At 35.4% G+C, this 27,874-nt stretch overlaps 1 protein-coding gene and 1 long non-coding RNA gene across 3 annotated transcripts in view; one reads left to right on the plus strand and one right to left on the minus strand.

Annotated features, from left to right (window-relative positions):
* Positions 1 to 12,489, minus strand: part of LOC119866420 — a 58,738-nt gene extending 46,249 nt beyond the window's left edge. The window contains exon 1 of the long non-coding RNA XR_005379891.1: positions 12,285 to 12,489. This is a non-coding gene — a long non-coding RNA (uncharacterized LOC119866420). The remainder of the gene's footprint in view (positions 1 to 12,284) is intronic.
* Positions 12,490 to 12,586: 97 nt separating this feature from the next.
* The window catches only part of ATF7IP (activating transcription factor 7 interacting protein), a 112,201-nt gene continuing 96,913 nt past the window's right edge, over positions 12,587 to 27,874 (plus strand). For both annotated transcript variants that reach the window (XM_038576863.1, XM_038576862.1), the window contains exon 1: positions 12,587 to 12,769. The gene's annotated coding sequence lies outside the window, so the exon portion shown is untranslated. The remainder of the gene's footprint in view (positions 12,770 to 27,874) is intronic.

Genomic DNA, 27,874 nt, shown 5'->3' on the forward strand with positions numbered 1-27,874 from the left:
TTGGCAGTAGTAAAATGGTAGCCCGTCACATGAAGAGGCAAAAAAATTACTTAAATTATTAATCAAGGTCACCACCAGCAATGAAGTGCTTATAGACAAAGCTCCTGCCACAGAATACGTTAGGGGGAAAATAATATTGTTGACTGCTTGCTTCTAGGTACACTATAGAACTTCAAGAAAAAAAAAAATGAGTTCAGAGTGTTAAATGTCTAGCTCTAGATCCAGATAAGGAACCAAATGGCTCCTATTACTGCCCTAAAACAAAACTTTATCTCTTTTAGTTGCAGAGTAACAAGATCCCTGACCAAACCCAAAGTCTAATCATGTGGATGGCTAAAGGTAAAATGCAAAATGAATTTATAACATCATACAGTGTCTTATAGTAATGCTAGAGTATTGATTGGAAAGAAATGGGAGAATTGGGATGGGAACATAGGGAAGATTACAATGATGTTAAGGACCCAAATTTTGCCAAACATCTTTTTGCATTAGAAAGACTTTTGTGTTCTATGTAAATTAGTCTTTGTCTGAACAAACAGTAATGACCTTTGCTGATTTGGTTACTTTATAGGGTCCAGTATCCAGTGTATGGACTTGGAAGGTTTCTCTTCCAAGATAAAGGACAAGTAGCTCCATCTGATTCCACCTACCAGGAAGAAAGAGACACAGTGCCTATTGGGCCTCTTTGGATTTTAGAGGCAACATCAACTATAGTTATATATACTACTCTGATCCATTTAATGGGTAACTCAAAAGGTTGCTAGTTTGATGTGGATCCTGGAGGAAACTCAGCATCAGATGTAGGCTGCTGCACAATCTGCTCTGTAATTTGAGCCATATAACCCAGAAGGTATGATTGTGCTTGTGCTATTTATTGTAGATATGGACACTGTATAGAGTCTTTGGCAGATTTCTACAGGATTTTTTAAAAAAAGATTTTATTTATTTATTCGTAAGAGACACACACAGAGAGGTAGAGACATAGGCAGAGGAAAAAGCAGGCTTCCCGCAGGGAGCCCGATGCGGGACTCGATCCTGGCACCCTGGGATAACACCCTGAGCTAAAGGCAGACTCTCAAGCACTGAGCCACCCAGGCATTCCTTTATAGGATTTTGTAGCAAAGCTACACTGCAGATGACTACTGTCCTTTTGAGAAAAGATTTTTGTCCTATTATTGGCTCTAATACAGACTGCTAACTTGACCACAAACCACCAAGTTACCATGTGACCCAAGCTGCCCATCATGAGCTGAGTGTTGTATGACTTATCAACCATAAAATAAAGTATGTACAACAACACTCTATCATCAATCTAGATTGGCCTTGCGAAACTCCTACAGGAATTTTTAACTTGTATGAGTCCCATCTCCGTCTCCTAATACACTGCCTCCTTTCTTTCAATTTGTACCTATGGATGCATTGGGAATTCCTATAGTTAAGGAAAAAATTGGGCCTGGTTTAAAGTTGATTCTGAAGTATATGTTGCACCACCTGGAATTGCATTACTATAGTATTGCAACACTACTTTAGGGTGGACTTGAAGAATACTGGTGAAGGAACATCCTCTCATTGGGCAGATTTTCAAGTGGTACATTTAGGTGTCCACTGTATCTAGGCCAGAGTTCACCTCAAGTATGGGATCTATATTAATTCATTGACAATTGCTAATATATGGCTGGATGGCCAGGGACAAAGAAAAAAAGTGGAAGATTGGTGACATGGCAGTCTGGGGTAGAGGTAGTGGATAGATATTTACAAATGAGCAGAGTGTGGAGATATTTGTGTACCATTTGAATATTACCAAAGAGCAACCTCACAAAAAAGGATATTCACAGTAAGGTAGAAAAGATGACCCACTCTGTAGATATCAGGCATCACTGATATCATGTAGATATTCCTCAGGTGTTCCTGTCCCTACCAAATGGGCTTTTGCTCAAAGTGGTCATGTGACATGGACTTAGCAACTTGAATCTTCATTGACCAAAACCATTGCAATAAACTCCAGCTGCAACAGCAGAGACCAAAAATGAACCCTTGATTTAGGACCATTCCCTGGAGGAAAAAGTTAACCTTGGTAGCAGGTTGATTACACTAGATCAATTCCATCAAAGTGTGTATACTTCATTCTCACTAGAAGAGACTTTACTTTGGAAGCATATTTACCTTTTTTGCCTGTGACACTTCAGCCCAAACCACCACAGCCCATCGATTTACAGAATGCCTTACTCATAATATTTCAAAATTCTTTTGAATGTATTGTTTCCAACCAAAAATTCATTTTATAGGTTATGAAGTGTGGTGATAAGCACATCTCATAAGATTCATTAGTCTTACTATGTCCCTATTATTTAATACAACTGTCCTCATGGAATGGTAGACTGGCTTTTTGCTTTAAACACTAAGTTATCTTTTAGAGCAATTAAAAATATTTTATTTTACTTTATTTCTGACACTCTTAATTTCTTCATTTTGATCTATGTTTCTGACCTATATAATGCTTTTTCTCTCTGTAGAATGTTCTTTAACTTTCTTGCAGTTTTATTGGCAATGGAGTCCTTCAGTTTTGATTTGTCTGAGAACATTTTGATTTCATCCTCATTTTTTTAGATTATTAGTATTTCTTATTTTCATTTTTTAAAGATTTTATTTATTCACAGAAGACAGAGAGAGAGAGAGACAGAGACAGAGACAGAGACATAGGCAGGCGGAGAAGCAGGCTTCCTGCAAGGAGTCTGATCCTGGACCCTGGGATCACATCCTGAGCCAAAAGCAGATGCTCAACCGCTGAGCCACCCAGGTGTCCCTACTATTTATTTATTTATTTGTTTGTTTATTTATATTTATTTGTTTGTTTTTTAAAGATTTTATTTATTTATTCATGGCACACACACACACACACACAGAGGCAGAGACACAGGCAGAGGGAGAAGCAGGCTCCATGCAGGGAGCCCGACATGGGACTTGATCCCGGGTCTCCAAGAACACGTCCCGGGCTGAAAGTGGCACTAAACCACTGACCACCCAGGCTGCCCAATTTTTAATTTTTAAAGTAATCTCTACACCCAATATGGGGCTCGAACTCACAATCTTGAGATCAAGAATTACATGCTCCACTGACTGAGACTGCCAGGCGCAGTCATCTTCATTTCTTTTTAATAAATTATTTTATTTGTTTATATTTTAAGATTTTTATTTACTTATTTGATAGAGAGAGAGAGTGACTGAGCACAAGCAGGGGAAGCAACAGAGGGAGAGGCAGACTCCCCGCTGAGCAGGGAACCAAGGCAGGGCTCAATCCTAAAACCTTGGGATCCTGATCTGAGCTGAAGTCAGATGCTTAACTGACTGAGCCACTCAGGCACCCCCATCTTCTTCATTTTTAAGGATACTTTTGCTGAGCATAGGATTATGAGTTGGGTTTTCAGCACTTAAAAGATGTCACTTTATTGTCTTCTTGCTTGCATGTTTGGTGAGACATGTGTTTTAATTCTAGCCTTGTTTCTCTATAAGTAATGCATCTTTTTCTTTGGATGTTTTTAAGACTTTTGTTGTTTGTCTTTGGTTTGCTACTATTTGAATATGACATGCCTAAAAATTGGGGTTTTGGTATTTATCCTATTTGGTGTTCTCTGAGCTCTGTGACTTACTGTTTGTGTAATTCTAGAAAAATTTTGGCTCTTATTTATTTGAATATTCTGCCCTGTTCTTTCTTCTCTTTGGGATTCTAATTATGCATATATCAGACCATTTGATACTGTCTCACATCTCTTGGATAGTCTGTTTTGCTTTTTGTTTGTTTGTTTGTTTTTGCATTTCAGGTTGGGTAATTTTATTGATTTATCTTCAAGTTTATTGATTCTTTGCTTCCCTGTGTTGAGTCTACTGATGAGTTCATCTAAACATTCTTCATCTCCATTACTGGGTTTTTATTTAGATCATATGGGTCTTCCTTTGCACTGCTCCCCAGGGATAATCTGTCTCTTATATCTCTCTCAGTATTGTACTATTGCTTTAAAAATCAAATTATTTTGGCACGAGGTGGTGGGTAAAGGAGGGAGCATTCTATGATGTTCAGATTAATAGCTGTAAATAGGCACTGTAAACTTAGATCTTGGGGAATGGAATTCATAAGTATTTCAGTCTCTCTTGAAGATGTAAGGTCTAGCATGTCTTCCTACTTCTCCTCCAAGGATAGAGCATTCTTTTTGCCTACAGTTTTTGGTGCCTTTTTCACTCTGAATTAAGTTCCATAGAAGAGATAGAAAAGATGTGTTTCAGTAGGGGCTGTTTTTCATCTCTCACATCTAGCACGATGAAGGAATCTTTCTCAGGATTCTTCTCACTCTTCTTTGTGAAAGCCTAGTTTGATTTCAGAAGGAAAATTCTGTTAGAGTGTGCAATCTCCTGTATGTCTTTTGGTAGGAAATCCCAAAAAAATCTCTAAGATGGACGTCAAGAAGCTTACTGCCTATGTTTTCTTCTAGTAGTTTCATGGTTTCAGCTCTTACATTCAAATATTTAATCCATTTTGAGTTAATTTTTGTGTATGGTAGAAGACAATGGTCCAATTTCATTTCTTTGCACATAGCTAGTTCAGATTTCCCAACACTCTTTATTTTATTATTATTTTTTTATTTTATTTTATTTTTTTTATTTTTATTTTTTCCAACACTCTTTATTGAAGATATTGTCCTTTTCTCATTGTTTATTCTTGGATCCTATGTCATAAATTTATTGTTCACACATGTGTAGGTATTTCTGGGCTCTCTTCTGTTCCATTGATCTATGTGTCTGTTTTTACGCCAATACCACACTGTTTTGATTACTATAGCTTAGTAATATAGTTTGAAATCAGGGTGCATGATTCTTTCAGTTTTGTTCTTCTTTCTCAAGACTGCTTTGGCTATTTGGGTTTTTTGATGGTTCCATAAAAATTTTAGGAATTTTGTTCTATTTCTGTGAAAAATTCCATTGAAATTTTGATAGGGAGTATGTTAAATCTATAGATTATTTCAGGTTGTCTGGATATTTTAATGATATCAAGTCTTCCAATCCATGAACATGGAATATTTTCCATTTATTAGTATCTTCTTTAATTTTTTCATCAATGTCTTCTAGGTTTTAGTGTAAAATCTTTCACCTCCTTGGTTGAATTACTCCTTGGTATCTTATCTTTTTTGATGCAATTTAAACGAGATTATTTTTAAATTTCTCATTATAATAGTTTGTTACTAGGGTATAGAAACAACATTTTATATACTGATTTTGTATCCTACAACTTTACTGAATTCATTTATTCTAACAGTTTTTTGGAGGAGTCTTTAGGGTTTTCTATATATAATATGTCATTTGCAAATAGTGACAGTTTTATTTCCTTCCTGATTTAGATGACTTTATTTCTTTTTCTTACCTAACTGTTCTGACTAGGACTACCAATACTATGTTGAATAAAAGTGGCAAAAGTGGGCATCTTTGTCTTGTTCTTAATCTTAAAGGAAAAGCTTTCAGCTGTTCACTGTTGAGAATGATGTTAACTGTGGACTTATAGATGGCCATTATTATGTTAAGGTAAATTTCCTATCTACTTTATTGAGAGTTTTTATCATAAATGGATATTTTATCATAAATGGATGCTTTTTCTTCATCTATTGAGATGGTAATATGATTTTTGTCCATTTTAATGTGTTATATTTCACTGATGGACTTACAGATATTGAATCATCCTTGCCTCCCTGGAATAAATCCCATTCAATCATGGTATTTGATCCTTTTAATGTATTATTGAATTTGGTTTGCTAAGATTTTGTTGAGGACTTTTCCATTTTTGTTCATTAGGGGTATTGGCTTGATAATTTTTTTTTTTCTTGGTGGTGTCTTTCTTTGGTTTTGTTATCAAGATAATGTTAGCCTTGTAAAATGAGTTTGGAAGTGTTCCCTCTTGTTTTTTGGAAGATTTGACTGATATTAATTCATTTTTATTTATTTATTTTCTAAAGATTTATTTATTTTTGAGAGAGAGAGATAATGAATGCATGGGAGTGAGGGGAAGGACAAAAGGAAAAGGAGAGGGCCAGAATCTCAAGCAGACTCCCTGCTGAGTATGGAGCCTGATGCAGGACTTGATCTCATGACCCTGAGATTTTGACCTGAGCTGAAATCAAGAGTAAGATGCTTAACTGACTGAGCCACCCAGGCAGTCCATAATTCATTTTTAATGTTTGGTAGAATTTATCAGTAAAGCTGTTTGGTCCTGGGCTTTGTTGTCAGATGGCTTTTTATTACTAATTCTCCTTACTAGTAATCAGCGTGTTCAGATTTTCTATTTCCTCATGCTTCATTCTTAATAGATAGCATACTTGTAGGAATTTATCCATTTCTTCAAGGTTGTACAACTTCTTAGTGTTTATTTATTTATTTATTTATTTATTTAAATATTTTATTTATTAATTAATGAGAGACACAGAGAGAGAGAGGAGTGAGAGAGAGCACCAGAGACACAGGCAGAGGGAGAAGCAGGCTCCATGCAGGGGGCCCGACGTGGGACTCGATCCTGGGTCTCCAGGAACAAACCTTGGGCTGAAGGTGGTGCTAGACCACTGAGCCACTAGGGCTGCCCTAACTTCTTAGTGTTTAGTTGTTCATAGTAGTGTCTTATGATCCTTTGTATTTCTGTGGCATTAATTGTAACATCTCCTCTTTCTGATATTGAGTCTTTTCCTTTTTTTCTTAGTGAGTCCAGATAAAGGTTTGTCAATTCTTTTTATCTTCCCCAAACCAGCTCTTGGTTTCCTTAATGTTTCTGTTATGTTTTCAATCTCTATTTATTTCCACTCTGATCTTTGCTATTTCCTTCTTTCTGTTAACTTTGGGCTTTGTTTATTCAACTTTTTTGAGTTCCTTGACATGTAAATTTAGGTTGTTTGAGATTTTTCTTGTTTCTTGATGTAGACATTCATTGCTGTGCACTTCCCTCTTAAAACTGCTTTTGCTGCATCACATAAGTTTTGGTATATTGTAGTTTTGTTTGTCTCAAGGTATTTTTTTCTCTTTTGATTTCATCTTTCACCCATTGGTTGTTCAGGATCAAAATATTTTTATTAAAATGAAATCATTTATAGTTCTAGAACTCACTGTAAGTTAGCTGCTAATTTAAAAATTGAATATCATGTTTCATGTATATACATCAACATCTACATGCATAGTATACAAATATAAGATTAATATGGATTATTTGATATTTCAAAAAGTTTTTCAGAAGCCAAGTATAAATGTTGGGAATATTGCCCTAAGTTCTGAGTACCTACAGAATCAAAAACTGTAACATGAAAAAAAAAACAAGAAAATGGAGGCTTGACACTACTGGCAAATGACTGTTAAGGAAAAATTGATTGAATCTCTACTAACAGAGGAAGGATCTGAAGAATTAATTTAAAAAAATTATCTTACTGCTCAAATCTTTACATACTCTGACGTTGTGTGTGTATCTCAATCTACTGACCTCCATAGTATTCTTATACTTGCCTTTTGTTTTGAGGACACAGAGCAAAAAATATGGAGAAGCATTCCCCTGAGAACTTTAGTTATATTAGGAGAGCAGATGGCTTTTGTTTTTTGGTTTTATAAAAAGATTTATTTATTTATTTAAAGATTTACTTATTTGTTTATTTATTTATCAGAAATAGAAAGAGAGAGGGAGAGTAAAGCTGGAGGAGTGGTAGGCAGAAGGAGAAGCAGGCTCCCTGTTGAGCGGGGAGCCCGATGCATGACTGGATCCCAAGACCCTGGGATCAAGACCTGAGCCACAGGCAGATGCTTAACTGACTGAGCTACCCAGGCATCCCAGGAAAGCAGATGTTTTAAGGTCACAGTTATCAGATGATATTGCTGAGTATCAGATTCTGAGTGACAAAGGCATCCATATGTTCTTATAAATCTGTGTGTATGTTTATGATATATAGGGGCCCTCTAAAATATGGGGGTCAGAAAAGTGGATATAACTGTAGTACTGGTTCTATCTGTTTTATTAAGTGCAAATTAGTTATTTTCTAATGGAACCCATTTCATTCATTTAGATCGCCTATATACCTTGGAAAATGGTTTAGATACCCCTTTCCTTTTCTGATGACTTCTTGTATTAGTTTTCTATTGCCAAAAAACAAATTGCCACACATTTAGTAATGTAAAGAAATATGTATTATCTTGGTTTCTATAGGTCAGGATTTTGGGCATAACTTTGATGGATCTTCTGCTCATAGTCTTGCAAGGCAAAATCAAGGTATTATTTGAGCTATATTTTCATCTGAGTGCTTAGCTGGTAAAGAACCTGTTTTCAAGCTCATTTGGCTTATTTATAGAGTTTATTTCCTTATGGCTGTATGATTGAGGGTTCTGGCTTTTTGGTTCTGTTGGCTGAAGCCCACTCTCAGGCTACTCACAGGTTCTGGCTAACTTTCTGTGTTGGTTTCTTCAACATAGTTGCTTACTGCATCAAGCCAGCAAAAAGAAACTCTTCGCAGGGAAGGCCAACCTCCTTTTAAAAGAGCTTTTTCCAGATTAAGTCAGTTCTATCCATGATAATCTCCCTTTTGGTTGGTTAACTCAAAATCAATTTATTTATTTTATTATTTTTAAAAGATTTTATTTATTTATTCATGAAAGACACAGAGAGAGAGAGAGAGAGAGAGAGAGAGAGGGAGGGAGGGTGGGGGGGCAGAGACATGGCCAGAGGGAGAAACAGGCTCCACGCAAGGAGCCTGACGTGGGACTCGATCCCGGGACTCCAGGATCATACCCTCGGCCCAAGGCAGGCGCTAAACTGCTGGCCACCCAGGGATTCCCAACTCAAAATCAATTTATTTGAGACATTAATTACATCTGCAAAATTCATGCATCTTTGCCATATGCTAGTATTGGCTAGAAGTCAGTCATGGGTTCTGCCCATACTTAAGGGGAGAGGATTATATACATAGTATGAACAAAAAGGGTGGAGATCATCTTAGAATTCTGATTCCCACATTTTCTATTTCCAAAAGTTGGTTTTTGAGTTTTACTAGGGTTGTCTACTTGACACTTCAGTAAACTTCTCTGCAAATGGGAGGATAATAATAAAAAGTATCAGGTTAATTCATATTTCTTCTTAATGGTAGTGTAGAATGTGCAGATAGAAACTGCTCAAGCTTAACTATGTCTGCACTTTTACCATGCTGAAAAGTACTACTACTACTATTGTTACTACTACCACTACCATAATTACTATTAGCTGACCACTTATTGAGATATTACTATACATTCAGTATTGCTTGAAGTGTTTTACCAGAATTTAATCTTCAGAAAAACCTTAGCTGACAGAGGCTATTTTTTGTCATCCCCATTTCATATTTCAGGAACCATTTGTATAGAGAAGTTTAGAATGTGCAGCAATAAAGAAGTAGAGACATTCCAATTCAGGTAGTAAGCTTTCAAAGCTAATTTTTGTAATCACTACATCAGGTAGTCTCATTTTGTAGTACTTAGAAACTTCAGTCTTCCTCTTTAGTTGTTCATTTTTCAAGTTTATGCTGTTTTTCAAACGTTCTATTTTCCTTGTTCAATTGCTCAATTTTCGTGTTTTAAAAAAATTTTTGCTTATTATTTTAGTTTTTTCTGCTTTTGGATTTTTTTTTGTGTGAGAAGTTCTGTGATTGAGCTTTACTACAGCATTTGTGTGTGTGTTTAAACTTTATTTTTACTGCAGCATTTTTAAAAGAAGAATATTCAGTCTGTTTGTATAAATAAGGCCAAAATGACAGATAAAATATGGAAATCCTTTAGTTCTGATTATAAGTAGCTGCCCCACCTCTGAATATTCCTCTTACCATCCAGTCTGCTTAGGTCCCCAGCTGAAGAACCCTTAGACCTCTTTATAATCCTACAACTTAAGGATTAACATCTGACAAAGTAGGAGGTCTTCAAGTCTACATCCATTCTGATTGGCCAGTGTCTAGTGCCATAGGAAATGAGAAGTATTTTGCATTTCTGTTTTGCCTAACTTGAATATTATTCTGACAGCCACTTTAAGCTCTTCATTATGAGTCAGGTCAAGTATCACACTTAATACAAGAAACCAGCAAGAAATTTCCCTGTATTCTATGAGGAAGATTTAGGTCCTCTTGTTCTGTACTTCTTCTTCTTCTTCTTCTTCTTTTTTTTTTTTTTTTAAGATTTATTTATTTATTTATTCATGAGAAATAGAGAGAGAGAGAGAAAGGCAGGCTCCATGCAGGGAGCCTGACACGGGACTCAATCTCGGGACTTCAGGATCACACCCTGGGCCAAAGGCAGGCGCCAAACCACTGAGCCACCCAGGGATCCCCTCTGTACTTCTTTTATACTTAGCATTCTATTTAGCATTAACCTTATGATAGTAATAATTTTATAATGTTTATTTGCATATATGTCTCTTACCCTATTAGAGGCAGTGTCATTTCCTCTGATCATTTTCAGTGTTTGAGTGCATAATAAATACTGAAGCTGTTGAATGAAATAATCAATTATTGTTTGGATCAGCCAGCAAGTGGAATAGCTGAAGAAACTGTAAGTATGTGGTTGAGTATATCTGGGGAGATTCAACTACAATAAAACTGTCTAGTTAGAGTCTTAGGAAGGCAAATCTAGAATATGAGCATACCTATGAAAATTGATCAACTCATGAGTCAATGCTGAATTATTTTTTCCTTTATCATTAATCTAAACAATTGAGAGTGAACTATTGTAAACATGATTCTTTATTGTTCATAGAAAACATACAGGGAACCCTGCCTGGGTGGCTCAGTGGTTTAGTGCCTGCCTTTGGCCCAGGGCATGATCCTGGAGTCCTGGAATCGAGTCCCACATCCAGCTCCCTGCCTGGAGTCTGCTTCTCTCTCTGCCTGTGTCTCTGTCTCTCTCTCTGTCTTTCATGAATATATAAATAAAAATCTTAAAAAAAAATACAAAGAGAAACCTGATGGGCTATTATTCCAATCTTATGATTTTAGAGTGAAGCTTTTAATATTGATATTAATATTTACAATATGTTGAGTATTTTATAATTGAGCAACTACATACTAAATAATTTGTTATAATTGAAACTCTATAATTTTTTTGAACAATCATATATTATATTCTTTGTTAAGTTCTTTACAAAGGCTAGCAATAAAGGAATGCAAATCTAATTGTGTTATTTTCTGACTTATTACCTTTTCAGTGATCCCTCATTGCTCTACAATAAAATTCAGCTTTTACACAAAAAAATCTTTTAAATCAGTTCTCATGTAGAGTTCAGCTTTTCTAGGAAGGCATTTTTGATTCTCCAAGTCTGGATTAGGTGATTCTCCTAAATCCACTCAGTGTTTCAACTAAGTGGAAAGATCCAAATCATAAAAATAAGTATTAACCACCCTCCACTAATTTCTTATGACTTACAAAAATTTCTTGTTTACTTTTCTGTATCTTATAGTATAGATTTTTTTTTTTTTTTGTCAGGCGCCTAATATAGTTCTAGAATAATGACTGCTAAATAAAAACTGAATGAATAGATACATTTAAGGGAAAATCACATTAAAAAACAAGATAACTGGGCAGCCCCGGTGGCCTAGTGGTTTAGCGCCTGCCTTTGGCCCAGGGCGTGATCCTGGGGACCCAGGATCGAGTCCCACATCAGGCTCCCTGCATGGAGCCTGCTTCTCCCTCTGCCTATGTCTCTGCCTCTCTCTCTCTCTGTGTCTGTCGTGAATAAATACATAAAATCTTAAAAAAAAAAAAAAAAAGAGAGAGAGAGAGAGAGATAACCAAAGCTTACGGTCTATTTGTTACGCTCTCGTTGCTCTGGAAAACACCTTTACCTTTTTCCTGTCATTGAGCTCTCTTCACCGATTTGAATCACAGGCATTATCATCATCTTAGAGATGACAAAACTGTGTCAACACAAGTGTTCCAAGAAGCAGGCAAGAAGGCAGGAGTACTTGGGTGAGCGCAGATCGCCCCACAAACTGAGTAGCACCTTCTCCACTCCATCCCGTGACCTTTACTGAGGACTGGCTCCCAATATAAAACTGAATAGAAAGGGATGCAACTTCTGGTGGAAGGGTAGGATTATTGCAAGTGCTAGCTCTGGCACAAAACTGAAAGAAAAGATGTGCTTTCGCCTTTCTCTCATTATTTACACTTTAAAGTATACTTTGTGAATTTTCAACGTGAATGATGAACAAATACACCCCAGGCTTTTTGGAAAATCTTCCTCTCAGTTCTTTAACTCTCTCACCTACCTATTTCCTGGATTTCCTTCCTTCTTTCCTAAGGCTCATAGAGGGCGCTCACAAAGTGCTACTCCCTGGTTGAGCGAAGCTCCACTCAAAACGCACCTCACACTGCAACGAAAGGCGCAGCGCCACCACCTCAGACATCCTCCTCCGCTCCAAGGAAGGAGGCGTGGCCAATTCCCCTCATTCAAATAAAAAACCAGGAGATTTGCATAGGGAACGGCTTATCCTCGAGCCTATTGGCTGTTAGCACCGTGGGCGTGGCCAACATTACGCCCGTGGAGCCCCGCCTACATTAATTTGCATAACGGCCCCGACGCGTGCAAGGGAGAAGCGGGTTTGTTTTTGAATCTGCGGAGGCGGCGGCGGCGGCAGCGGCGGCGCGGCGACTGAAGCGCGCGATACTGAAGCGGCCGCGTTGAGGACGGTTGCGCGGAACGGCTCTGTAGGAAGGAACTTGGTTCCCCCTCCCTCATCTCCCGCCCCGGAAGGTATATGTGACTCCTAGGGGCTGTTGTAACCACATTTTCTTAAATTACTATTGTATTTATGAAGAGTCAAGACCGCATTATGGCGGCTGCGGGAGTTGTGTGTGCGCCTGCGCGGTTGCGGAGCTGCGGGCGGGCGCTGCATGGGAGCACGTGATCTTGCGGGGTCGGGCTCTAGCTGCAGTTGTGCAGCTGGCGGGGCGGTGGCTGCGCAAGCGCAATATTCATTTTCGAGATCTAATGTTCTTGTTGGACGCCATTTGGGTTCTAGATTTAATTTTCCTCATTCTTGAGGAGTTTCATTTTCTTATCCTCCTATTCTCACATTTTTCAGGGAAAACGTTTGTCTTGTGTTGGTCTCTTATACTGACCCCAAACTCTTTCTATATTTTTCCGTTTCTCTGAGAAGCAAGCTGTGACCTTAATTTTCTGTAAAAATGATTGTCACTTGTGGTTCTCGATTATAATTTCACTTTTAGGATGTTGCTGGGTTCAAGTTTCTATTTAGGGAGACGAAGATCAGCACCTAGTGGTGGTCTCAGGGGAAGTACATTTAATTGAACTACATGTTTGCAAATAACATTTTTAACCCTATTTTTTACCAGTTCTGTTATCAGGGAATTTTACAAAATAGAAACAATTTGACTTTTGGAAATATGAGGGGACAGGGGCAATGGGAAGATCTGAATACTGTTGTTTAGAAAGAAATCTCAATCTAAGTCTTGATTTTAACAGTTTGTGTGCTTCTGGTCATACTTGTATTTGAGTTTTAGTTTTTTTTTTTTTTTTCAGTCTCTGATCACTTGTCCTTTACTGTTTCAGTTTGATCATTTTTGCTCTTCTGACTTTTAAGGTTAAGTCATTTTTTTTTTAGCATTTTATTTGTTATGATATGTGAAATAAAAATTGGTTGGTAAGTGTTTCTTCTAAAGAATTCTGCAAGGAACTAACTACACTGAGGCCTTTATGAGGAAATAGAGTCAACCATCAATGAAAAAAAATCAGTTGATTCTTTAAAAAAAATGTCCCATCTACATGTGTGTGAGTTACAGTTGTGTTTGATTTCTTAAAATTGTGTTCCTAGTTTTCGTTTTTCAAAGGAGGTAGTTGTAAGCATGCTGCTGATTATTTTAGTTTACAATGATTGTGTCACTATATTTAAATCTTATATAACACCCCTAGGAGAGGTGTTATACAATTTGATAAAATTCTATCATTGTGCAAATTGTTTGTTACTGAACTAAAAACTTGTAACTGCTTTTCATGAACTTCACCTGTGGTTTGTGTGTACAATAATTGGTTTCTTGGTCATTGTATAAAACTAAGTTTAAATCAGTCATCTGTCAAATGAAGAAGTGGCTAGTGCTTTATAATGGTTGGTTAGGGACGTTTTTCTTGCCCACAGCAAGTACCGTTTAGTGCTAAGTAGATGTAATTGAAAGGAATAGTTTTGGTTGGTGGATTTTTAAAAAGTGACGTCACAGGTGAGAGTGAATGGGGTGATAGGAAAGGTAATTCTTTTTTCCTCAACAGGAAATTCGCCGTTCATATAATTCCTGGACCTCTGGACTCTTCTACACAGAAATATATTTAGAGGGCAGTTGTGTAATCTCATCCCCTTTTATATTTCTGGGGCGATTACCCAGCACACCCCTCCCCCACCTCCTGGGACATGATTTCACATGTTGAGAGTGGAAAATATGTTGTATTTTCTGTCTCTGGGTTTGTATATTAATATACATACTTAGGTTAAAAAAAGTGAAATATTTTGGTTTGTATATTTAAGCTTATGTTTTTATTTGAATATTCAAATGATTGCCTCTTAGGTTAATGCTGAAGATTGTAAGAGGTACTTGAAAACAGTGAGGAGCATGACGTATAATGTAAATATTAGATAATTTTGCTGTATGTTAGAAAGGCAACTATACTTCTATAAACTTAAAACTAAGACTAATGAATTGTCTGAACTCGTCCACTGTTTGCTATTATTCTTTCAATAACAAGCATGTTTTGCAATTTTAGTTTGGTAGTTATGATGCCACAAATTTTGGCACATATGCAACACATATAATATTAAGACTAGATTACTTAAGGAATGAATACTAAGTTACTGGGGTAATTTAAAACCTTTTTAGTTTTGTAGATTTTAAACATCACAAAATGTAGTTTAGACAAAAAAATTTTGATAATTAAGCCGCAAACCATTTTAAAATTGTCTTTTTTCTTTAAACTATGATTTGAGGGGCAGCCCGGGTGGCTCAGTGGTTTAAAGTCTGCCTTTGGCCCAGGGCGTGATCCTGGAGTCCCGAGATCGAGTCCCACGTCGGGCTCCCTGCATGGAGCCTGCTTCTCCCTCTGCCTGTGTCTCTGCCTCTCTCTCTCTCTCTCTCTCTCTCTCTCTGTCTCTCATGAATAAATAAATAAAATCTTAAGAAAACTATGATTGGAATATGTGATACATATATTTAAATACCTTTTTTTACTTATAGCAGATTTGAAAAGTGTTTAGAATTAGCAGCATTTAGAAAAAAACTAAATGTTTTGGTGATTTTTTTTTTTGTTATTTTTCTATGGTTGATCTGTTGACCAATAAGTATTGATTGTTCAATAAATATTGATCAGTTAGTTTTTCGCTTGGGCCATAAAATCAGTCCTGTTTCTTTAGTATTACACTGTGGACATTTTCCTATATCCTTATTCTTATAAAAATACTCTAGTGCTTTTTAAATGTATAATATTCTTTTAAAAATGTTGTTTAATGGTTACATGATATTATGTTATAAAAATATCCCAAATCATCAAATATTCTTCAAATGTTTTTAAATGGCTGCATAATATTGTTATTTCTAATAAGAATATAGTTTGACCTACTAAACATTTCTTTTATTGACCATTTGTTGCCCATTTTTTTGTTCTAAATAATGCTACGGTGAACATCCTTCCACATGAGTCATGAACTGCATCTCATGATATTTCTTTGAAATTACTGCTTCAAAAGGCTTTGAAATTATTTTAAAATAATTTACAAAATTAATAAAAATTTAGTTTTTTTGAAAAGCATTTCCCATACCACTATCAATTTGGTGGCTGAAAAATAGTAGCTCATAACTTTTTTTTCTTTTTGATAACTAGTGAAGTTGAACTATTTAATGTCTATATATGCAATTTTGTGCATTAGCTCATTTTTGTGAATTAGCTGTTTGAGGCTTTTTGATGTATTTTTCTGTGGTGGATGTTAACATTTTTCTTATTGGTAACAGCTATTTAGATACAGCCCTTTGCTTTTCATATTTTTGGTAGCTTTTTAAAAGTTTATTACTAAAATTGCTTATGGTTTTATATATTCAAAAGTTTCCCATTTTATGTAGCATAATGCATTATTTTTTCTCATTTGTGATTTCTTCTAAGACTTATTTGCTTAGAAAATATGACTTTCTCTGAGATGAACTAAATATTCACCTGTTTTATTTTTCTACATATTATAATGATCTTTAAAACTATGTGTTTTAATCTGTATGGGGTCTATTTTGCCATATTGTATGAAGATGGGTTGCTAGTTTCCAGTTTTTCCAAATACCTGGTTTTCTTAGAATTTTATGTTGGGGATCTTTTTTCCTACTGGAGTTGCTAATTTTGATTATCAGTTAGTAGATTTGAGCTATAATTCTGGTTCCTCTACTAGGGATATTTAACCTGGGATCCATTGGCCTCAGGAGTTTCTATAGATAGGCTTTAAGAGCCTTCTTTGTTAGATCCTTCCATGGATTTCTTGACATATACAACTTTATGTGAATGTGCATATGTGCATTTTTCTGGGGAGAGAGTTACAGTTTTCATCAACTTTTGACAAGAATATGTAATATAAAATTTAAAAGCAAGTTAATAAGCACTGTATTTGGGCCTTATTCATATAGCAGTAGTGCATTGTTTCATTTGCTGTAGTGCTCTAGACTATATACATATATGGAGGGGCAAGGCGCATAATTCCTTTTCACAATTTGTTAACTAGCCTTCCCTTGTTCTTGCAGATAAACTTTAGATTAATTTGGTTAAGTTTTTAAAAAGTCAGTTATTTGAAGTTTTGCTTAGAATTGCATTAAATCAAAATTGGGATAAGTTTACATCTTTATACTGTTTTTCTATTTGTTTTACTCACGAATAGAATACACTTTCTGCAGATTCCATGAAATGTCCTTTTTAAAGGAAGAGTGGGAGAATTTGCAATACCTGTTACTTTTCATTAAAGTGTTATTTTTACTTGTTTCCTAGTGCTGATATAATGTTAATAGGGATAAGTTGTTATAGGGTATAAAACTGCATTTCTATTTTTAATCTGCCTTAGGACATGGTGATATGAAAATAGTGCAAATATGAAGCTAGAAGTGGGAAAATATGTTGGCAAGTTAAAGTGTTCTACAATATTTGAAACCAAAATTTTTCTTTAACATAGGTTTCTTTTTGTTGTTGTTTTGTTTTTTTTAATGGAAGAATGTTAAAAAGTTCTCTAAGTCATTTTTCTGACCGGGATGGAGCCTAATGCTATAATAAAGTTTAAAAAGTTTTTATTTTTAGTCTCTGATTTCATGTTTATTTTTAGTCTCATAAGGATATTTTCCTAATTGTTAGTATATATTCATTGTCCATTAAATCTATTTTTTGTGCCAAGTGACTTCATGAAAATAAATCTAGAAAATAGGTAGAAATCAGTTGTTAAGGTATTATTGGCTTTTATGAAACTTTATTTATTTATTTTTTTAAATGAAACTTTTGAAATGAAGAATCCCCATCTTTGGGTCTTTTTCAAGCAAAACCATTCATAAAAAATTTGCATATTTTACTTTTTTATGTGACCTTTGCTCTTGAATCCTTTTTCTAGTTATGACAATTTATGATACTTAGTTTTTCAGACTATAGTAGATGAGAAATAGCAAAATTGGGACAGGAGAAGTGTTACTAGAGAAACACAAATGGATAGGAGCTGGAAGTGATGGCTAGCATCTTGATAGTGAAGAGGGGTCAGATTTCAAGTGTTAGAAACAAGAATTTAAAAACAGTTTTAAGGTCATATAGTTTGGGAATTAATATTCCTAGAGCTGAGTCAGTATTTATAACATGTTCAGCATGGTAATTGATGATCTTATTAGTGATTCTGGATCATAGAGAATATTTAACTTGTTCAGGAAGGCAAAGAAGTGTATGATTTAGTTTAGAAAGGCTTATGTTATAATTTTTAAGTTTTGAGGTATATGGAAAATTCATACATGGGCATATGTACTTTCTCAAGGGAGTCCCATGTGGGCTGTATTGTGGATAAAAGTTAGGTGATGTTTTAACATAATGTAAATGATAGAGTGTAAAAAAGCGATAGTCTCTGTAGCTTCCCTAGGGCATCTAGAAATTATCTGTCCATTAGTGGAATTTCTCTTTTGAAATTCTTGCCCATTTGACTTTGTTCTGTTCTTTACAGAGCCCAAGACTTTAAAAATGATTTTGCACTGTTCTTTCTCAGATTGTCCTGAAATCTAGAGCAAATAAGTGGTTTATCCTGTCCTTTTAGCTTATTTAAAATAGAAAAGCAAATTCCAAAAAATTAAGCTTTGTTTATATATGCTTCAAGTTACATGGTGGAGACCCATTTCGTGTTGGAGACAGTATGAGAGCTGGGCAGCATTTTCATTTTTTTTTAATGCCTGAAAAATGAGAATACCAGGGTACTAGTGCTTGTTTGTACAATGTGAATGTCTTCAGTTTTGAATTTTAATCATTTGCATTTTTGAGTTTTAAGAGAATGATTCAGGCATCTCCTTGGCCACTTTCCAAAAAATGTGATAGGCCTAAGGGTACAGTTCACAGTACCTTGTGAGAGACCTTATAATTGGATCTCTGTAAACATGAAAGTCTGAGAAATGAAGATAACCTATTAACTTTATCATGGAAAATATTCATGTATTCATGTCTGCAGTTTTTCATCACTCAGAATATTATAAAAATATTTTATTATTTTTTTAATCTAATGACTAGGAATAATGAACTATATACTTTTTAATTTAGGAGAGAGGGCCCCTTTGTTTGATGTGAGGTAGTAGTGTAATAATGTCATACTATACAGTTCATTGTCCCTTTATTATTTGTATAGCCTTGTGCTACTTTGGGGGAATTATTGTCTTGTGGGTGCCTAGGAAATATTTGTCCAGTACTCTGTGGCATTTTTACATTCTAATGAGAGATTTGACTTGAATGTTAGAGTAGTGATTCTCAGAACTGACAGAGCTTTTAAAGGAATTCTCCTTGAGTCAGTAGTTCTCAAAGATAGTACCTTTCAATTTTGTAGAAAGGTAAACCTAGAAGATGAGACTACAATCTGCCATTTTGAGAACCAGAACGTTTGGTGAAACAGTCAATGATGTGACTACTTCAGCACATTCTCAACTAAGGTTTAGAAGTTTAATAGGAGTGTATCTGCCTTGTTACTACCCTTATTAGGGTAAGTGTCTTAAAAAGAAGTTGTAGTGAAAAATACCAAAGAGAAAAGAGGCTATTGTTGACATTTCCTTTTAGGTGGTAAATGTCAGGAGCTAATAAAGGCTTAACTGCTCTGTGAAAATACTACCGTGTTTAAGGATGCTTAATGTTTATTTCTCTCTTATAATAAAACAAAAGGTTGTTTAGGGGGTGGCTTTGACTTAACATGGTTTCCAGGTCGAACATGACTACTCCACAGTTTCCACCAACCAGGGGCAAGAGAGAAAGGGCAATGAGAGTGAGTTCATACCTCATTCTTTTGAAAACATGATCTGGAAGTGGCATGTATTGCTTTGACTCATGTTTTATGGGTGAGAGTTTAGTCATTGGAACATACATAGTTGGGAAAGGAAGGCTGGTTAATATATCTAGCTGGACAGCCATGTGCTCAGCTAAAATTAAGGAATTTTATAAAAAGAAAGAAATGAGTGTTAGGGAATAACTAGCCCTTTCTGCTATAAAAGAAGCTGGAAAAGTCTCTCAAAGTAGTTCATAATTTGATATTGAAAACTGGTTTTCTGTCTTCCTTTTTTTTTTTTTTTTTTTTTTTTTTTAAAGAGAGACACAGAAAGAATCAGGAGAGGGACAGAGGGTGAGGAAGAGTGAGAATTCTAATCAGGCTCCATGCCCAGTGTGGAGCCTGACGTGGCGCTTGATCTTACATCCCTGAGATCATGACCTGAGCTAAAATCAAGAGTTAGATGCTTAGCTGACTGAGTTACCCAGGCACTCCTCTATATCTTCCTTTGAAGTGGAATATTGAGAGCTTTGGAGTCATGATTTGTGGTTGAGAGCTGTTATTTATCTTATTTGGTGAAATACTTAGCCTTTCTGCTTGCCTTTGCAAACATATTAAATCATGTTTAGCTTTGCAAGATTGGAATTTTAATTTAATATTAAAATCTCAGTGTGATATTTTTGTTATTTATTCAGTGTAATATTTTTTAAAAAGATTTTATTTATTCATTAAAGACACAGAGAGAAAGGCAGAGACATAGGCAGAGGGAGAAGCAGGCTCTCTGCAGGGAGCCTGATGTGGGACTCAATCCCAGGACCCTGGGATCACAGTCTGAGCCAAAGGCAGACATTTAATCACTGAGCCTCCCAAGTACCCCTCAGTGTTAATATTTTTAAACTTTACCAGATAACTTGTTTATTTTAAAAGGATGAAAGTCTGTGACTGAGGACTGCGGGTAGTGACAATTGTGAATGACGATTGTTTGAACTACTTGTTTTAGTCTCAAAGTTGAGTTTATGTTTAAAAAGCTTTTTTTTTTTTTTTTTTTTTTTTATTAAATTTTTAAGTAATCTCTACACCCAATTTGGGGTTCAAACTGATGACCTTGACATCAAGAGTCTCATGCTAAACTGACTGAGCCAGCCAAGTACCTCGAATTTATGTTTTTATTATTTTTTCCAGATCCTTTTTTTCTTCAGTAAAGTGTGAAATATACATCTTGAAGATGGAAAATGTGATTTTTGAGGATTTTGTAATTTACACAAGTAAAAAGATCGTGGTTGTAAATTCTTTGCACATAGATAAAGCTTATCTGATTAATAAATAAGTAATTAAAAACAGCTTTCTATGTAAGTAAAAAAAAACCCAGTAGATATTCATGTAAGGCCCAGAAAGTGAAGCTGTAATGGGGGAGATGAAGGAAATCTTAGGGGAGTTGTATTTTAAGGGATGAATTAGAAAGCTATTTTCAGTAAATGGGATAAATAGGGTTTTCAGAGTATCAGAAATGAGAAAGAAGGTAGTGTGTTAGGAGAACTCTGAATAGCTCCCTGGTATATGATATAAGATTCATGATTTTTGTTAAGTAAGAGTCATTGCTGCCATGGTGCCTACATATTATAAATAATAAAGGATGTTGTTATTCTCAGTTGTAAGTCTAATTTTGTTTTTAAGATTATTTATTTATTTATGAGAGACACACAGAGAGAGAGAGAGAGAGAGAGAAAGAGAGGCAGAGACATAGGCAGAGGCAGAAGCAGGCTCCATGCAGGGAGCTCGATATGAGACTCGATCCCAGGACTCCAGGTCATGCCCTGAACAGAAGACAGACACTCAACCAGTGAGCCACCCAGGCATCCCATAATTTTTTTTTTTTAATTTTTTAAAAAAATTTATTTATGATAGTCTCAAGTCACAGAGAGAGTGAGAGAGAGGCAGAGACATAGGCAGAGGGAGAAGCAGGCTCCATGCACGGGGAGCCCGACGTGGGATTCGATCCCGGGTCTCCAGGATCACGCCCTGGGCCAAAGGCAGGCGCCAAACTGCTGCGCCACCCAGGGATCCCTAATTTTTTTTTTTAAACTCTGTTTTACTTCCTATCTTGCTTAAAGGCATTTATTCCTTTTGACTTCTGTGTTTATAGTTGTGTAGTGCTTCATAAGCTATCTGCTGTTAGGAATTATATCTTATTGATGTGGCTGACAAATGTCACATTTTAAAGAAAAATCCATTTAATTAGGAGTGATAAGGCCACTATTAAAAGTATAAGATTGCTTTCCATATTGCCTTAGTATTCAATAAGTATTTTCTTATTGAAATACTAGAACCCTTTTGTTTTAGGTGGAGGTGCAAAAAAAGGGAAGTAAGATATACTAGTTCCTTTTTTTCATATAACTCATAATTATCCACTGATGTCAGGCTTTTCTTTTTAATAATTGAACACATAATTTATTTAAGCACCCACTGGATAAATTGTCAAAAGATTTGACAGGCACTTTGCATATGAAAAATTATAAATTGTGAGTCAAGTTTTAGCAAAAAATTCTTTCATCTCATTCATTAAAAAAAATTGAAGAAAACAAGGAGATACCATTGTTTACCATTAAGTAATTTCTAAGATATAACTCTTAAGGAGGTAGTATATGCAAATTAATAAGGTTTTGGTGAGATGATGAAATGCCATAATTATTTAGCATTTCAAGTTTGTGTAATTCCTTCCTTTTTCACCAAACTTAAGTGATTTGAAAGTTGGAAGATGGCAGAAATGAAGAACGAAAAAGACAGAGGATTTTCCTAAAATCAGTAATATAGTGAAGTGGAAAGAACAGTTAATTTTATATTGGGATCAGGGCATTTAGAATCTCCCAGCTGTATTAACATAAAATGGTGGTATCACCTACCTGGTAGGGTAGTTGTGAGAGTTAAATGAGATTAGATATAAAAAATGGTTAGCGGTTTTTCCTGGCATATTTTTCTTTTCTGTTTTCAATCAACTGATGGATCAGTTAGGCTTGAATATTTAAGAGGCAGCTAGGTGCAGCTATAAGGAGTCCTTCAATGCAGGAGCTATACAGAAAATGACAGTATTCTTGATTACTGGAACTAGAATTTAAATTCATTTAAAAAATAATTTAGAAAAGTAGTTTTATGATACCACTCACTAAAAGGGAAAAATAAGCATTTAAAAAAATAGTGTATTTGCAAAGGTTTGTGAAGGAATCTAGATTTAGGACTGTTTTATTTTAGAAGGTATTTAACAAATAAAAGCCCTGGAAAATTACTAAGTTTACAGTAAGCTTCTTTGTGGTAAAAAGCAGTCATTTTCTCACATTAATTATATATCTTCAGAGTTCATTATTGCCAGAGTTAGAGATGAGATGATTTATTTTGAGGACGAAATCCACATAGGCCCTTTTAAAAATTAAAAAAAAATTTTTTTTTTTAAATTTAAGGGTGTAAAGTGCTCTGTTCTGTTTTATTTACCATCCAGGTATGAAACTTGTGGATATGCTCGCTCAAAATTGTAGCAAAACAAAGTGTCAGTTTTCTCCCATAACCATTCCTGTGGCCAGATTCCTGCCCCTTAAGACACAAATTTGACCACATAAATTTGTTTAATCTTCTGATTTGTTTTTTTTTTTTTTGGATAATTTTCACAGGTCTAATGAGAAGTTGATTAATACAGACTTTCCTATTGTCTGGTTAGCAAAACTGCATACATTTGGCATGAGGTTTAAGAGTCTAGATATTTTGTAAAGTGTAGTAACTTATTTACTTGCTTAATTACGAGATCAGGAACCAAAGCTGTCTAATTTATCTCAGCGAATTTTCACTGCAGTATTTAAAACTAGGGTCTTCTGGTTCTGAGGTTTCCATATTTTTCAATATTCTAGTCTATTGGGAAGTGATATTCTTTATTCCTATTAAACCTGGGAACCCAGAAATATAGAAGACATACTAAATTAGTTTCTGGGAGGACTTACTAGGCATCATTTCTACATTTGAGGTGCAGTCCTTGTTCCCTATCATACGTAATTATAAGTTATCTTTTTTTATATGTTACATTTCTCTTGTAGTCATGATTACCAATTTGTTTATCCAATTTTATCCTGATAGGAGGGAAACATTCTTTTTTTTTTTTTTTTTTTTTTTAGCAATAGTAGGTGCTTTATTTTATTTATTTATTTTTTTTATTGGTGTTCAATTTACCAACATACAGAATAACACCCAGTGCTCATCCCGTCAAGTGCCCCCCTCAGTGCCCGTCACCCATTCACCCCCACCCCCCAACCTCCTCCCCTTCCACCATCCCTAGTTCGTTTCCCAGAGTTAGGAGTCTTTATGTTCCGTCTCCCTTTCTGATATTTCCCACACATTTCTTCTCGGAGGGAAACATTCTTATCTGGTTTATAAAAAGGTAAAAACAAAATCAGTTTAGATAAGGCCCAATTAATATATTTAGTATTTTCCTACAGAATTGCTCTTTAATTGTTCTGGTGGCTTATTAATTATAACTAGTATTAAGATCTTTCACAGAATATTTTTCCCTTGGAATTTTGAGGATACTGAATCAAGATATTATTTAAATTATTACTTACACAAAGTATATTTTAAATTGAAGTTTAAAGATAGATTAAGAAGAAAATATTTTCTCTCTGTAACCATTAAAGATAAAATATTAACCATAGTTAAATCAGTTTATTTAATCCTAAGTAATTCTTGTTTTACCTATCTGGGTTTAAGTAATCTATTTATACAAAATGTCTTCACTGGACTAACAGAATCACAGAAATCCTGACCCCCATTCTGTTGATAGAGTTATGACTGATGTTGATTCATTAAGGTAATGTCAACTTAAACCAGGAGGCGTATCCCAGAGTCTCTTCTACCTATGAATAATAGGATGATTTGGTACAGTTCTTTACTAAGGATCTTTTGATGTTTATTTCAAGTAAATAGATATCTTCCCTCAGGTACATTGGCAGCAAGGGTTTGACTCATTTTTTTTTTTTTTTTTTTTTTTTGAGTCTTACTGTAGAGGCTTCATTGCCCTCTACATGTGGTACACTGCTCTGATCAGAATTTTACTTACCACGTAGGGAATTCCTTTATCCCTTGGCCATGTAGCACCTTTGTTTTCCACATGTCATGCCTTTTTATTGATTTATTCTGTCATTGGGGGAAGGAGACCCTATTCTTTAGTAGCTTTTTGAGAAAGAGTAAATAGGAAGTATGTTCTTTGAAATCAGGAGTGTGTGAAAATTGTCACTATATTTTTAGATACTTGATTGATAGTTTGGCTAGGTATAGAAATCTAGGTTGGAAAATACTTTTCTTTAGAATTTTAAAGACACTGTTTTATTATCTTCTTGCTTCAGTTAACTGCTGAGAAATCTGAAGCCATTCATGTTTCTGATTTTTCCCTCACTGAAAGCTGTTAATCTGTCAATAGTCTCTAGTGTTTTGAAATTCCACTGTAATTCTTTGATGTGGATCTCTTTATCTTTGTTTGCTGGCATTCATCAGGCCCTTTCAGTTTGGCAACTCTTGTTTTTCAGTTTTGGAACTTTGTCCTAAATGATTTCATTGTGATGCCTTATGCTATTTTATCATTCCAATGAGAATTTTTGGAGGGGTACTCCACTTTTCTTAGATTTTTTTTTCCCTCCTGCTTACAACTTTGTCTTTTTGTTCAGTTAGATTTCTTCAACTTTATCATCTAGTTCTTCTGTTGAGTTTTTCATTTTTTTTTTTTATCATGTTCATAGTTTCTATTTTTGGTCCTTGACTATAGTATTCTATTTTTTTTTTTTTTTAAAGTAAACTCTATGCCCAATGTGGGTCTCAAACTCATGACCCTGAGATCAAGTCTCATGCTCTACTGACTGAATCGTCCAGGTTCCCCTGGTATTCTATTCTTGACATATGATTGCAACATTTTTTTCTTATCTGTGGATATTAATTTTTCTTGAAGTTTTTTTCTTAAATAGTTTTCATGTTTTTTGTTTTAGTTTGTTTTTGGTCTCTGTCTTCCATGGTAGACTTTTCAGTTGCCCTTTTCTGCCTTGCCTGACTGTATTACATGTTGTGGAAGATTAAAAAGTTGATTAGAGGGGGCCTAGGCAGCTCAGTTGATTAAGCATCTGACTTGTGATTTCAGCTCAGGTCATGATCTCAGGGTCGTGAGATCAAGCCCCACATGGGGCTCTGTGCTATGTGTGGAGCCTGCTTAAGGTACTTTCTCTCTCCTCCTGCAGCCTCCCACCCCTACTTGCACACGTTCTCTCTCAAAAAAATTTTTTAAAGTTGATGAAAATATTTACACTTGTCAGCTTTCAGTGTCTCTTTGGCTTATTTGGGTTGGCTTTGTTTGTTTGCTTGTTTATTTATTTATTTTTTTAAGATTTTATTTGAGAGAGAGAGCACCCAAGAGAGAGCACAAGCAGCGGGAGCAGAGGGAGGAGGAGAACTCCCTGCTGAGCAGGGAGCCCAATGTGGGTCTTGATCCCAGGACTCTGGGATCATGACCTGAGCCAAAGGCAGAGGCTTACATGGCTGAGCCACCCAGGTGCTTCTGGGTTGACGGTCTTTTGAGAGCCCTAGACCTTAAGATCTTGTGTCTTGTGCTTTTCAGGTACCCTCAGAGAATAGTTCTCCATTTTTATACATGAGGAATAAAGATTTGATTGCCAGCATTCTGAAAGATTAATGGAGAAAGAGGACTAGGGGTCTCTGCAGTAAGAACTCAGTCCCTTTCTCTTTGGTATGCTAATCATTTTTTTTAAAGATTTTTTTATTATTTATTTATGATAGACACAGATAAGAGAGAGAGAGAGGCAGAGACACAGGCTAATCATTTTTAACTATGGATGTTGTCTTTATATTTTTGCTAGGATTGTGGAGAGGAGGTATTTTGTGGAATGTGATAAGGATATGTAGTTTATCTTATTGATTCAAAAGTAGCTTTCACTAGTATTCCCTTTTTTAGTCACACCATCCTATTTGCTCCGCTCACCTCCATTGGCCTAGTTCTTTTACTTGCTGTGTCTTTTGAAGTTGCTGTCGTGTAACTTAAAATTGATTCCTGTCCCCAATGAAGCATGGAATATGATGTGTGGGGAAGTCCTAAGTTAGTTACCAGTGGTTCTGCTTATTTTCCAGCTCCCAAAATCATCTTAGCTATATTTTCTCTTTTACTTTTCTGCTCATTCTTGAGGATTTATGCTTTCAAAAAATACCTTTACAGTAGTTTTGGTGAGAATTGAGGGAGTGAAATTATGTGTTTTCATTTCATTATCTTAACACCCTTTTAATGTTTGTTTTCTTTGGATGTGTAAGGCTGCTAATAATATGCAACTAAAGTGTATTAACTAAAGTAATTTTCTATATATGAGAGTGATAGAATTTCTGTTTAGGTTCTGTGAATTTTTAATATTTTGTATATGCAAAATATTGGGCTTAATCCCAAGACCCTGGAATTATGACTTGAGCCAAAGGCAAATGCTTAACTGACTGAGCCACTCAGGCACCCCTCCATCTTGGATTTTAAAGTACAGAGGTTGTTTTAGGCCAGTGCTAAAAACTTAATTGAGTCTTTAGCTGACTATTTCTTCTTAGAAAGTAAGAGTTGAGATCTTAAAAATGAAGGTTCTTAAAGATACAGAATTTTCTGAGGTTTTTGTGGTAGAAATTAAAACACTGGGAATTAATTAGGACTCATCATCTATTGAGCAAATAAATGCTGTGTTTTGTACTATGAAAATGAATGGAAGATGAATTAAGATGTGATTTCTGTTCTTTAGGGACTAATATATAAAAACACAAGTGAATGATAGATATGTGGTGAATATATTGATGATATGCACAAAAGATCTTGAAAGCTAAATTATACTTGGTTTGGGGGAGTATAGTAAAGGGAAAGACAGAGTAAGGAAAATATTGTTATTCATGAGAGAATTTAGGTTGAGTCCGGAATATGATTTATCTGGTGAAGTAGAATTGTTTCTTTGGGCTAGAGAGTGAAACATGTTGTTGACAGTGGCCCCAGTTATCTGAATAACAGCCTAACATTTTCCTTTTCTAAACCATTTTCATAATGCATAGAAACAGAACCTGTGTGGGAAGAGATGGGTGAAGGAAGCTCCATGGGCTCAGACTGAGTATAGTCTAGCATATATTGCAGCTCCTGACACTTTTGTGAAGTTATTTAATCTTTGAGTCTGTTTTCTTCACTCATGAGTTGGAAATAATAACTACCTTGTGGATTAGTGTGAGAATCAATTGAAATAATGCATGTAAAACTTACCTGAAGGCTTGATATATATTAATGTATCTCTGTACTCCTTTGT

The sequence above is a fragment of the Canis lupus genome, chromosome 27 (assembly GCF_011100685.1).
Source record: "Canis lupus familiaris isolate Mischka breed German Shepherd chromosome 27, alternate assembly UU_Cfam_GSD_1.0, whole genome shotgun sequence".
Taxonomy (NCBI): Eukaryota; Metazoa; Chordata; class Mammalia; order Carnivora; family Canidae; genus Canis; species Canis lupus.